At 40.8% G+C, this 14505-nt stretch overlaps 2 pseudogenes; both read left to right on the forward strand.

Annotated features, from left to right (window-relative positions):
• Positions 1 to 359: 359 nt before the first annotated feature.
• On the forward strand, positions 360 to 536 carry LOC140283389 (U2 spliceosomal RNA; annotated as a pseudogene).
• A 13504-nt stretch (positions 537 to 14040) lies between these two features.
• On the forward strand, positions 14041 to 14219 carry LOC140283384 (U2 spliceosomal RNA; annotated as a pseudogene).
• The last annotated feature ends 286 nt before the right edge of the window (positions 14220 to 14505 follow it).

Genomic DNA, 14505 nt, shown 5'->3' on the forward strand with positions numbered 1-14505 from the left:
TTGAATATAGAATCCTCAACGATTACAACGTCTCTGGGAACTGTGACAACAACAAGGTTTAAACCATTTTGATATATATTGTAACCTATTGGCTAAGGAATAGTGCTGAAAATTAGGTAAATCTAATCCACCACTGTCCTTGGTCTTCTGTAGGGTTTTTAAACTAATACGTGGTGGTTTGTTTTTCCACAGAAATTTGGAGATGCATGAATCTAGTGACTTAAACCAAGTAGCAGATAGTTTTATGGGGATCATTGAGAACAAATAGTTAACTTTTGGTAGTATCATCATTTTAATGGCTGTAACTCTCCCCATAAGTGATATAGGTAAGGACTTCCAACGAGAGAGATCGTCCTCTACTCTCTTTACTAATTGCACATAATCCATCTGTACTTATCAGTTTAATATGTGATATGTCTATGCAAGGACTACATATTAAATGGATTTTTATCAATAGGAGTTGAAAAAGGAGCTTGCTCCGTTCACTCCAAGCATCGACCCGGTACTGCAGTGCCGCTGGGAACGGTGCGCTCTCCTCTGCTCTTGTGAAAAAGCTAACAGCGGTGCAGGATGGAAGTTTCTTTTAGTCTGCTGAGAAAAGAGAGTGAATGCGAAGTAGACTTTAACACGGCTCTGGGAGCGAGCCGAGTGCGGGCTAACCAGGAGAAATGCTTGAAAGAAACGCGACACCGAATGAGCGGTCAGAACAAAGCCTCAATACGGTGTTCCTGTGGTGTTTTTATAAAATGCGGTGAAAATAAAGGTGTGAATGCCCCATAGAAAACTAAAAGGTGGAGCGGAAGGAAGTGTTCGGCTGCAAGAAGGTGTGAATGTCCGACTATATTTGGTGAAAAGCAGGTGAAGCAAGGTCTGAATGCCCAACCTTACATCATCAAAAGCGAGATCAGAGGTTTTTGGCTGCAAGAAGGCCATAGTTTGCCAAAAGCGGGTAAGGTGCGAATGACCGACTAAATATCAACAAAAGTGGGGGCGGAGGTCTTCGGATGCAAGTGGGTGTGAATATCCCACCATACAAGTATGGTGGAGAGGAAGCTGTGAATGGCCGACCATAGTTTGCAAAAAGCGGGTGAGAAAAGGTGCGAATGTCCAACCATACATGATCGAAACAGGGTGTTTGGCTGCGACAAGGTGTGAATGTCCACCCATAATTAATGAAAAGCGGGCAACAAGTAGGTTCGAATGCCATACCATACATCATCAAAAGCAGGAGTGGATGTGTTCGGCTACAAGAAGGTTTGAATGTCCGAGCATAGTTTGTAAAAAGCAGGTAAGAAAAGGTTCGAATGCCCGAACATACACCATCAAAAGAGGGAGCGGAGGTGTTCCGCTTTAAGACGGTGTGAATGTCCGACCATAGTTGGTAAAAAGTGGGTATGAAAAGGTGCGAATGACCAAATTCGGCTGCAAAAAACTGTGTTCGGCTGCAAAAAGGTGTGAATGTTCGACTAAAGTTTGTAAAAAGCGGGTAAGACAAGGTGCGAATGCCTGACAATGTATGATCAAAAGCGGGAGCGGAGGTGTTCAGCTGCAAGAAGGTCTAAATGTCCATAATTAATTGCTAGAAAACATGAAAGAAAATTTTCGAAAATCAATCCGCACATGATCATAAGTGGGAGAGGAGGTGTTCAGCTGCAAGAAGGTGTGAATATCCTACCATAATTGCTGAAAAATGTGTTAGAAACGGTAAGAATCCCGGACCATACCTCATCAAAAGCTAGAGAGGTGGTGTTCGGCTACAAGTAGGTGTGAATGTCTGACTAAAGTTCAAATATATTAACAAAAGCGGGAGGAGAGGTCTTCGGATGAGTGGTTGAGAATTTCCAACCATAATCTATAAAATGCGGTGAAATAAAAGGTGTGATAGAAACCTAAAAGGTGGAGCGGAAGTGTTCGGCTGCAAGAAGGTGTGAATGTCCATCTATAGTTGGTGAAAAGCAGGAAAAGCAAGGTCTGAATGCCCAATCTTACATCATCAAAAGCGAGATCAGAGGTGTTTGGCGGCAAGAAAACGGGTAAGGTGTGAATGACCAACTAAATATCAACAAAAGTGGGGGCGGAGATCTTCGGATGCAAGTGGGTGTGAATATCCCACCATACAAGTATGGTGGAGAGGAAGCTGTGAATGGCCGACCATAGTTTGCAAAAAGCGGGTGAGAAAAGGTGCGAATGTCCAACCATACATGATCAAAACAGGGAGCGGAGGTGTTTGGCTGTGACAAGGTGTGAATGTCCACCCATAATTAATGAAAAGCGGGCAACAAGTAGGTTCGAATGCCCAACCATACATCAACAAAAGCAGGAGTAGATGTGTTTGGCTACAAGAAGGTTTGAATGTCCGAGCATAGTTTGTAAAAAGCGGGTAAGAAAAGGTGCGAATGCCCGACAAAGTATGATCAAAAGAGGGAGTGGAGGTTTTCGGCTACAAGAAGGTTTGAATGTACGACCATAGTTTGTAAAAAGCGGGTAAGAAAAGGTGCGAATGCCCGAACATACACCATCAAAAGAGGGAGCGGAGGTGTTACACTTGAAAGACGGTGTGAATGTCCGACCATAGTTGGTAAAAAGTGGGTAAGAAAAGGTTCGAATGCCCGAATATATACCATCAAAAGCGGAAGCGGAGGTGTTCGGCTGCAAGAAGGTGTGAACGTCCGACCAAAGTTTGTAAAAAGCAGTTAAGAAAAGGTTCGAAAATCCAACCAAACATAATCAAAAGTGGGAGCAGAGCTGTTCGACTGCAAGTAGGTGTGAATATCCACCCATAATTCCTGAAAAATGGGTAAGAAAAGGTGCGCATGCCCAACCATACATCATCAAAAGAAGAAGTGGATGCGTTCTGCTACAAGAAGGTTTGAATGTCCAACCATAGTTTGTAAAAAGCGGGTAAGAAAAAGTTCGAATGCCCGAACATACACCATCAAAAGAGGGAGCGGAGGTGTTCCGCTGTAAGATGCTGCGAATGTCCGACCATAGTTGGTAAAAAGCGGGTAAGAAAAGGTTAAAAAACCGGACTGTACACAATCAATAGCGGGAGCGGAGTTGTTCGGCTACAAGAAGGTGTGAAAGTCCGACCATGGTTTGTAAAAAGCGGGTAAGACAAGGTGCGAATGCCCGACAATGTATGATCAAAAGAGGGAGCGGAGTTGTTCGGCTGCAAGGTCTGAATTTCCAACCATAATTTGTAAACACCGTTGAAGAAAAGGCTTGAAAGCCCGACTATACACCATCAAAAGCGGGAGCGGAGGTGTTCAGCTGCAAGAAGGTCTGAATGTCCACCAATAATTACTGAAAAATGGGTAAGAAAAGGTGTGAATGCCCAACTATACATCATCACAAGCAGAAGTGGATGTGTTCGGCCACAAGAAGGTTTAAATGTCCGACCATGGTTTGTAAAAGGCGGGTAAGAAAAGGTTCGAATGCCCGAACATACACAATCAAAAGAGGGAGCGGAGGTGTTTCACTGCAAGAAGGTGTAAATGTCCGAGCATAGTTTGTAAAAAGTGGGTAAGAAAAGGTTCGAATGCCAGAACATACACCATCAAAAGAGGGAGCGGAGGTGTTCCGCTGTAAGAAGGTGTGAATGTCCGACCATAGTTGGTAAAAAGCGGGTAAGAAAAGGCTAAAATACCCGACTCTACACAATCAATAGCGGGAGCGGAGTTGTTCGGCTAAAAGAAGGTATGAAAGTCCGACCATGGTTTGTAAAAAGCGGGTAAGAAAAGGTTCGAATGCCAAAATATACACCATCAAAAGCGGAAGCCGAGGTGTTCGGCTGCAAGTAGGTGTGAATGTCAGATCATAATTTGTAAAAAGCTGATGAGAAAGGTGTGAATGACCGACAATAATTGCTGAAAAATGTGTTAGAAAAGGTAAGAATGCCGGACCATTCATCATCAAAAGCCGGAGAAGAGGTGTTCGGCTGCAAGAAGCTGTGAATGTCCAGCCATAATAACTCAAAAACGGGTAAGAAAAGGTAGTATTGCCAGACCATAAATGATCAAAACAGGGAGCGGAGGTGTTCCGCTGTAAGAAGGTGTGAATGTCCCACCAAAATTGGTAAAAAGCGGGTAAGAAAAGGTTAAAATACCCGACTGTACACAATCAATAGCGGGAGCGGAGTTGTTTGGCTACTAAAAGGTGTGAAAGTCCGACCATGGTTTGTAAAAAGCGGGTAAGAAAAGGTGCGAATGCCCGACAATGTATGATCAAAAGAGGGAACGGAGGTTTTCGGCTGCAAGAAGGTCTAAATGTCCAACCATAATTTGTAAAAACCGGGGAAGAAAAGGCTCGGAAGCCCGACTATACACCATCAAAAGCGGGAGTGGAGGTGTTCAGCTGCAAGAAGGTCTGAATGTCCATCAATAATTGCTAGAAAACATGAAAAAAAATGTTCGAATATCCAACCGCACATGATCATAAGTGGGAGAGGAGGTGTTCAGCTGCAAGAAGGTGTGAATGTCCACCCATAATTCCTCAAAAATGGGTAAAAAAAAAGGTGCGAATGCCCAACCATACATCATCAAAAGCAGGACTGGATGTGTTCGGCTACAAGAAGGTTTGAATGTCCGAGCATAGTTTGTAAAAAGCGGGTAAGAAAAGGTTCGAATGCCCGAACCTACACCATCAAAAGAGGGAGCGGAGGTGTTCCGCCATAAGAAGGTGTGAATGTCCGACCGTAGTTGGTAAAAAGCGGGTAAGAAAAGGTTAAAATACCCGACTGTACACAATCAATAGCGGGAAGGGATGTGTTCGGCTACAAGAAAGTGTGAAAGTCCAACCATGTTTTGTAAAAAGTGGTTAAGAAAAGGTGCGAATGCCCGACAATGTATGATCAAAAGAAGGAGCGGAGGTTTTCGGCTGCAAGAAGGTCTGAATGTCCAACCATAATTTGTAAAAACCGGGGAAGAAAAGGCTCGAAAGCCCAACTATACACCATCAAAAGCGGGAGCAGAGGTGTTCAGCTGCAAGAAGGTCTCAATGTCCATCAATAATTGCTAGAAAACATGAAAGAAAATTTTTCGAATATCAAACCGCACATGATCATATGCGGGAGAGGAGGTGTTCAGCTGTAAGATGGTGTGAATGTCCACCCATAATTCCTGAAAAATCGGTAAAAAAAAGGTGCGAATGCCCAACCATACAACATCAAAAGCAGGTGTGAATGTCATCATAATTTGCAAAAACCTGATGAGAAATGGTGAGAATGCCCGACTATACACCATCAAATGCGGGAGCGGAGGTGTTCGGCTGTGAGTAGTTGTGAATGTCCGACCATACTTGCTGAAAAATATGACAAAGCAGTTTTCACTTGGTTTGAGTGAAGGAATTCATTTTATATCAAAATCCGAAATTGTGTAGAACTGGTGAAAAGAAGCTTATTCTCGGATTCCTAAAGGTTTAGTGTTGTTCTTTGGTATACTGCAAAGTAATACTTTCTATTTTGTTGAAACCCATTCAGACATGGATAAATATGAAGGACAAAGCAGTTTTAACTTGGTTTGAGTGAAGGAATTCATTTTATATCAAAATCCGAAATTGTGTAGAACTGGTGATAAGAAGCTTATTCTCGGATTCCTAAAGGTTTAGTGTTGTTCTTTGGTATACTGTAAAGTAATACTTTCTTTTTTGTTGAAACCTATTCAGACATGGATAAATATTAAGGACAAAGCAGTTTTAACTTGGTTTGAGTGAAGGAATTCATTTTATATCAAAATCTGAAATTGTGTAGAACTGGTGATAAGAAGCTTATTCTCGGATTCCTAAAGGTTTAGTGTTGTTCTTTGGTATACTGCAAAGTAATACTTTCTTTTTTGTTGAAACCTATTCAGACATGGATAAATATTAAGGACAAAGCAGTTTTAACTTGGTTTGAGTGAAGGAATTCATTTTATATCAAAATCCGAAATTGTGTAGAACTGGTGATAAGAAGCTTATTCTCGGATTCCTAAAGGTTTAGTGTTGTTCTTTGGTATACTGCAAATTAATACTTTCTTTTTTGTTGAAACCTATTCAGACATGGATAAATATGAAGGACAAAGCAGTTTTAACTTGGTTTGAGTGAAGGAATTCATTTTATATCAAAATCTGAAATTGTGTAGAACTGGTGATAAGAAGCTTATTCTCGGATTCCTGAAAAGGTTTAGAGTTGTTCTTTCCTATCCTGCAAAGTACAACGTTCTTTTTTGTTTAAAGCTATTATGACATGGATAAATATGAAGGACAAAGCAGTTTTAACTTAATCGGTTTCAACAAAATAGAAAGTATTACTTTGCAGTATACTAAAGAACAACACTAAACCTTTAGGAATCCGAGAATAAACTTATTTCCACGAGTTCTACACAATTTCGGATTTTGATATAAAATGAATTCCTTCACTCAAACCAAGTTAAAACTGCTTTGTCCTTGATATTTATCCATGTCTGAATCGGTTTCAACAAAATAAAAAGTATTACTTTGCAGTATACCAAAGAACAACACTAAACCTTTAGGAATCCGAGAATAAACTTATTTCCACGAGTTCTACACAATTTCGGATTTTGATATAAAATGAAATCCTTCACTCAAACCAAGTGAAAACTGCTTTGTCATATTTTTCAGCAAGTATGGTCGGACATTCACACCTACTCACAGCCGAACACCTCCGCTCCCGCATTTGATGGTGTATAGTCGGGCATTCTCACCATTTCTCATCAGGTTTTTGCAAATTATGATCTGACATTCACACCTGCTTTTGATGATGTATGGTTGGGCATTCGCACCTTTTTTTTTACCCATTTTTGAGGAATTATGGGTGGACATTCACACCTTCTTGCAGCTAAACACCTCCGCTCCCACTTATGATCATGTGCGGTTTGATATTCGAAAATTTTCTTTCATGTTTTCTAGCAATTATTGATGGACATTCAGACCTTCTTGCAGCTGAACCCCTCTGCTCCCGCTTTTGATGGTGTATAGTTGGGCTTTCAAGCCTTTTCTTCCCCGGTTTTTACAAATTATGGTTGGACATTCAGACCTTCTTTTAGCCGAAAACCTCCGCTCCCTCTTTTGATCATACATTGTCGGGCATTCGCACCTTTTCTTACCCGCTTTTTACAATACATGGTCGGACTTTCACACCTTCTTGTAGCCGAACACATTCGCTCCCGCTATTGATTGTGTGCAGTCGGGTATTTTAACCTTTTCTTACCCACTTTTTACCAACTACGGTCGGACATTCACACCTTCTTATGGCGGAACACCTCCGCTCCCTCTTTTGATGGTGTATGTTTGGGCATTCGAACCTTTTCTTACCCGCTTTTTACAAACTATGGTCGGACATTCAAACCTTCTTGTATCCGAACACATCCAGTTCTGCTTTTGAGGATGTATGGTCGGACTTTCACACCTTTTAGTAGCCAAACAACTCCGCTCCCGCTATTGATTGTGTACAGTCGGGTATTTTAACCTTTTCTTACCCGCTTTTTACCAATTATGGTCGGACATTCACACCTTCTTACAGCGGAACACCTCCGCTCGCTGTTTTGATCATTTATGGTCTGGCAATACTACCTTTTCTTACCCGTTTTTGAGTAATTATGGCTGGACATTCACAGCTTCTTGCATCCGAACACCTCTTCTCTGCTTTTGATGATGAATAGTCCGGCATTCTTACCTTTTCTAACACATTTTTCAGTAATTATTGTCGGTCATTCACACCTTTCTCATCAGCTTTTTGCAAATTATGATCTGACATTCACACCTACTTGCAGCCGAACACCTCGGCTTCCATTTTTGATGGTGTATATTTTGGCATTCGAACCTTTTCTTACCCACTTTTTACAAACTATGCTCGGACATTCACACCTTCTTGCAGCGAAACCCCTCCGCTCCCTCTTTTGATTGTGTATGTTCGGGCATTCGAACCTTTTCTTACCCGCTTTTTACAAACTATGGTCGGACATTCAAACCTTCTTGTGGCCGAACACATCCACTTCTGCTTTTGATGATGTATAGTTGGGCATTCACACCTTTTCTTACCCATTTTTCAGTAATTATTGGTGGACATTCAGACCTTCTTGCAGCTGAACCCCTCTGCTCCCGCTTTTGATGGTGTATAGTCGGGCTTTCGAGGCTTTTCTTCAACGGTGTTTACAAATTATGGTTGGAAATTCAGACCTTGCAGCCGAACACCTCCGCTCCCTCTTTTGATCATACATTGTCGGACATTCGCACCTTGTCTTACCCGCGTTTTACAAACCATGGTCGGACATTCACAGCTTCCTCTCCACCATACTTGTATGGTGGGATATTCACACCCACTTGCATCCGAAGACCTCCGCCCCCACTTTTGTTGATATTTAGTCGGTCATTCACACCTTACCCGTTTTCTTGCAGCCAAACACCTCTGATCTCGCTTTTGATGATGTAAGATTGGGCATTCAGACCTTGCTTTTCCTGCTTTTCACCAACTATAGACGGACATTCACACCTTCTTGCAGCCGAACACTTCCGCTCCACCTTTTAGGTTTCTATCACACCTTTTTTTTCACCGCATTTTATAGATTATGGTTGGAAATTCTCAACCACTCATCCGAAGACCTCTCCTCCCGCTTTTGTTAATATATTTGAACTTTAGTCAGACATTCACACCTACTTGCAGCCGAACACCACCTCTCTAGCTTTTGATGATGTATGGTCCGGCATTCCTACCGTTTCTAACACATTTTTCAGCAATTATGGTAGGACATTCACACCTTCTTGCAGCTGAACACCTCCTCTCCCACTTATGATCATATGCAGATTGATTTTCGAAAATTTTCTTTCATGTTTTCTAGCAATTAATGATGGACATTTAGACCTTCTTGCAGCTGAATACCTCCGCTCCCGCTTTTGACCATACATTGTCAGGCATTCGAACCTTGTCTTACAAACTTTAGTCAAACATTCACACCTTTTTGCAGCCGAACACAGTTTTTTTCAGCCGATTTTGGGCATTCGAACCTTTTCATACCCACTTTTTACCAACTATGGTCGGACATTCAAACCTTCTTGTAGCCGAACACATCCAGTCCTGCTTTTGATGATGTATGTTCAGGCATTCGAACCTTTTCTTACCCGCTTTTTACAAACTATGCTCGGACATTCAAACCTTCTTGTAGCCGAACACATCCACTCCTGCTTTTGATGATGTATGGTTGGGCATTCGAACCTACTTGTTGCCCGCTTTTCATTAATTATGGGTGGACATTCACACCTTGTCGCAGCCAAACACCTCCGCTCCCTGTTTTGATCATGTATGGTTGGACATTCGCACCTTTTCTCACCCGCTTTTTGCAAACTATGGTCGGCCATTCACAGCTTCCTCTCCACCATACTTCTATGGTGGGATATTCACACCCACTTGCATCCGAAGACCTCCGCCCCCACTTTTGTTGATATTTAGTCGGTCATTCGCACCGACTAAATGCTGCTCAACGTTGTACTTTGCAGTAAAACAAAGAGCAAATCTAAAGATTCAGGAATCCGAGAATAAGCTTACTTCCATGAGTTCTTCACGATTTCGGATTTTGCTATAAAATGAATTCCTTCACTCAAACTAAATTAAAACTGCTAAACCGCTAATCTGTTACATGCAAGGCAGATGTCAAATTCACCGAAATAGGATCTAAGGGTATTTGTCCAATCGAGCTGTAGCAGCTTCGTTAAAAGAGTATAAGTTGAAGAGTTTGTGAATAAAGGTGTGCGCACACATAGTGAGTTGTAGGAAAATAGGCAGGGAGCAATGCCGGCTGGGGTATAGGTTCTTGTATGTTGTCTGACTGTTTGATTTGAATGTGTTGCGTAAGTGTCCTGTTGAATGTTACATGTTTGGGCTGTGTGACATGCTTAATGCTTTTCAGTAGCAACCCACTTATTCATATATAGCAACTGACAACATAAGAAGTCCGGACATACTTTGATAGTAGTTGTAGAAGTATCCTTATTGATAATAGATAAACTAATTCATAGTGATAGAACAGTAGATGAACAGGTGCCTGCACATGTCTCATGAAAATAAAATGGGTGTATGATTGCTGACGGCAGAGCAATACTGCCAAACTTATGAGTTCTTGTGGCAAACTTGATTCAGTGTCTTGACGTGTATACGCTGTTTCGCTGACTTGTCACAAGAAACAAAGTGTGTTTGATAAGATCCGACCATTTTATTACGGGAGGATCAGTATGTATGGATTCTGATGTGACTGATAAACTCATTCGTATCTTAAGCATAATCTAATACGTGAGACAACGCCCTGGCACACAATCAAAAAAAAAAAAAGAGAGAGCGGTTTTGTGTCCCCACAGTCCATAATGTAGAAAAGAGAGAAAAAAGCCTTTCTGATTTGTTGTGTGTGCTCACAGTGCAGAGTGTAGAGAAAAGAGAGAAAAGAAAGCCGTTTTGGTGTCACGGGTGTTGTGACTTACACACACACATTTCTGAATTGAGAAAGGAAATTATTTTAGAGGAAGCACTAGAGTTTAGATCCCACATTTGTTGATAGGCATTCATTTAATTTTTCTTTTAATCAGTTTTAAAGTGAATACTAACTGAGAAATGAAAAAGGTGAAGAGTTTAGAAGCTTGGTTCAAGAGCAAAACTTGGTTTATGATCAGCTGAGTCTCTAAACAGAACAGCAAAGGGCTTCATCGAACATTTAAAAAAGATTCAGATTGTTAGAATATCCAGAATTTATAGGAATGGTGGTGATTACTCTTATTTTCTAGAATGGAAATAACTGCACCATGTCTGTTTTATGAATTTAAGGGACTAAAAAGTTTTGTTCTCGTTTTTCTATGATTAACCGAATGTATGTGAGAGTCCAAACAGACAGAAGGGTTACGGCCGAGCGCTGGACCTTCCAAAAAAGATGAGACAGGCTGGACCCGTGCCATACTAGTTAAGGCCTGCCTGTGGATTACAGGTTCTTTAAACTCTCACACACACAAACTCACACACGTTCGCACACATACACCCATACACACACACATTCTTGAACTTGCTGCAAGATTAAACCTTTGCATTAACTGACTCCAGCAACTCTGAGTCTCATTGAGAGACTTTTCTCAACAATTGGGTCCTCAAACCAGATCTCAACGTTTTTTCCGCTGTCCAGGGTCGGAGCTGAAACCGTGCACGGGGGAGTCCAGTACTCCTAATGAAAGACCCCCTGCTGAATTGCGGTAATTAGGGGCCAGTGTCCACTGAAAGGGGAAAAAGGGACGAGATCGTACTTTTGAATCAATGGCCAGAAGCCATTGGCAGTGCAGGCATCAACAACAATGGTGTTATTTCACCCATTAACACTTAAGGTACCTCATGCAGTGGCTGTGATATGGTTACTTAACAAAATATCTTTACCAGACATCTCTCCTACATAACAGTTCTTCTTTCACAGCCACACCTTGTTGTCGAGAGATGTGCTACACTTAATCCATCCACACTGCTACCTACCCCACAGATGGAAAGCCTCATGATTGCATGTCAGAAATAACCATCAGTGTTTTACCCAGGCCAGACTTAACTGATATACATTATGAAAATGCAGAAATAACTATATTTATTCAACAGATCAAGGAAAAAAACCCTGATGGCACAAATGCTACAGGATTTGCAGTAGTAACAGAAACTGAAGTTTTCTTAAAACAACCACTACCAAAAAATTACTCTGTTCAAGCAGTCGAATTGGTAGCTTTAACTGAAGCTTGTAAATTAAATAACAAAAAGGTTGTTAACGTTTACACTGACAGTCAGTATGCCTTCTCAACTGTACATGTGTTAACACAGCATTGGAAAAACAGGTATGTTGACATCCACAGCTAAATGTATAAACTACAAATATTTTAGCATTATTAGATGTTATTCAATTGCCATCTACAATAGACTCGTATGAATGACCGGAAGGAAAACCATACTGCCAAAGAATTTGTTTAAATATGCTGCAGTATTGAGCCACGGACCATGTCATGTCTCAACAGGAGGGATGGAAGCAATAATGAACCAGATTTTTACAGCATATGGTTTTACTAATTATTAAAAACATTTTTTTAGAATAAATAAATGAATAAAGTTTTGTCTAGCAGGTCAAATATGTGCAAAATACATTCCACAGGGCAATCTAAGACCAAAACGAAGATAATTCCCTAAGCCAGTGTATCTTTTTCAACATATTTGTTTGGATTTCATTATTTCATTATTTTGTAGATTTCATTGAACTAAATTAATGTTAAGGGAAACGATTCTGCTCAGTGACAACAGAGGTTTTTACCAAATGGTCTGAAATATTTCCATGTGCACAAGCAGATGCACTCTCAGTAGCAAAATCACGCGTAAAATAACTCATTTCTAGATTTGAAATTCCTGAAAAGATCTTCAGTGATAATTTGACACACTTTGTAAACAATGTCATCTCACTGATGGCAAAGAACTTAAAATAGACCTTAGAAACCACTGTGATATAGAAGGTTTCGCTAACACATTGGAATTGTTTTACTATTTACATATGCATGTGCAGTGAAGAATTGCTTGCTGCTGATAAATGCAAAGAAGAACAGCTTACACATAAATGCTCACATATAGGCTGCTGAATGCAATGAAGACCTGCTTATCCAGTAAAGTTCAATGTCAATGTGTAATATTCAATTAGGATTTGCAAAACAGTGAAGTTAAACAATGAATGGGTCCATAGTCGGTATGAGAAGACTACAGGAATATTTACCTGGGTGTACGTTCAAACAGAGATGAGAAAATTGCGATAAATTATTGTTTGTTTGTTTGTTAGTATGTATATGAATGTTATGTGTATAAACTGTGTTGAGTTGTAGTTACTCAGTAGTGTCTCAGTGAAACAACCGACGGGGGAAGCCTTGCGGTGACAACAAAAGCAGTGTTTTACTGATCAGTCAAGTTGCTCCAGTGTACTCCATACAAACTGGTTGGCTACTGAAGGGATAGAAAATGGGGAATACTTGTTTTAAAGCAAACAAGGAATTAGATGGGAAAAATACATGTTTTAACGGGACCCAGACAATATTAAATACTCAGACAGATGGGAGAAGAAGTGTAGTTTTGTAGGAAATCACAAAATTATTACATAAAATGAGTGAAATCAATTGAAGAATGCCTTTCTGAAGAGCTGTTTACCACAGATGAGCAGCTTTGCGACCAAGCACATTGTAGATCGCTTTACTGCCAAAATGATCTAGTTTAATGGATTGGTTTAGACATGCATAACAGCATTTTAAGAACAAAGAGAGAAACAAAAAGGGACAACGCTTCATGGTGGAAGGTGATGTATAAATAACTGTGTATATGATGAAGGAGAGACCATTTGAGCAGCACAGCCATTTCGCAGCACAGGGACAGCAGTCCAAGTTAAAGGATCTCCCATGTGGTATCACCTGTCACACTGTGTCAAGGCATCAAAAGAAGAAAAAATCACCAAACTCAAGGACAAAGAGACGAAGACTCCGGTGAACGAAGAGAGAGGACTTACAAACCAGAAATACAAAAGGATGCTCGATATCAAGATCCAGAAGAAGAGGCTAACAATGCCACGAACACTTACGATGCTGGGAATGATGCCAGCAATGAACAGAGAAGAAGATTCAGTGTCATCAATCTGCAACACGTGCCTCTAATGAGGGGGTGAATATAGAATCCTCAACGATTACAACGTCTCTGGGAACTGTGACAACAACAAGGTTTAAACCATTTTGATATATATTGTAACCTATTGGCTAAGGAATAGTGCTGAAAATGAGGTAAATCTAATCCACCACTGTCCTTGGTCTTCTGTAGGGTTTTTAAACTAATACGTGGTGGTTTGTTTTTCCACAGAAATTTGGAGATGCATGAATCTAGTGACTTAAACCAAGTAGCAGATGGTTTTATGGGGATCATTGAGAACAAATAGTTAACTTTTGGTAGTATCATCATTTTAATGGTTGTAACTCTCCCCATAAGTGATATAGGTAAGGACTTCCAATGAGAGAGATCGTCCTCTACTCTCTTTAATAATTGCACATAATCCATATCTGTACTTATCAGTTTAATATGTGATATGTCTATGCAAGGACTACATATTAAATGGATTTTTATCAATAGGAGTTGAAAAAGGAGCTTGCTCCGTTCACTCCAAGCATCGACCCGGTACTGCAGTGCCGCTGGGAACGGTGCGCTCTCCTCTGCTCTTGTGAAAAAGCTAACAGCGGTGCAGGATGGAAGTTTCTTTTAGTCTGCTGAGAAAAGAGAGTGAATGCGAAGTAGACTTTAACACGGCTCTGGGAGCGAGCCGAGTGCGGGCTAACCAGGAGAAATGCTTGAAAGAAACGCGACACCGAATGAGCGGTCAGAACAAAGCCTCAATACGGTGTTCCTGTGGTGTTTTTATAAAATGCGGTGAAAATAAAGGTGTGAATGCCCCATAGAAAACTAAAAGGTGGAGCGGAAGTGTTTGGCTGCAAGAAGGT

The sequence above is a fragment of the Leuresthes tenuis genome, unplaced genomic scaffold, assembly GCF_036924035.1.
Source record: "Leuresthes tenuis unplaced genomic scaffold, fLeuTen1.0.hap1 SCAF_23, whole genome shotgun sequence".
Taxonomy (NCBI): Eukaryota; Metazoa; Chordata; class Actinopteri; order Atheriniformes; family Atherinopsidae; genus Leuresthes; species Leuresthes tenuis.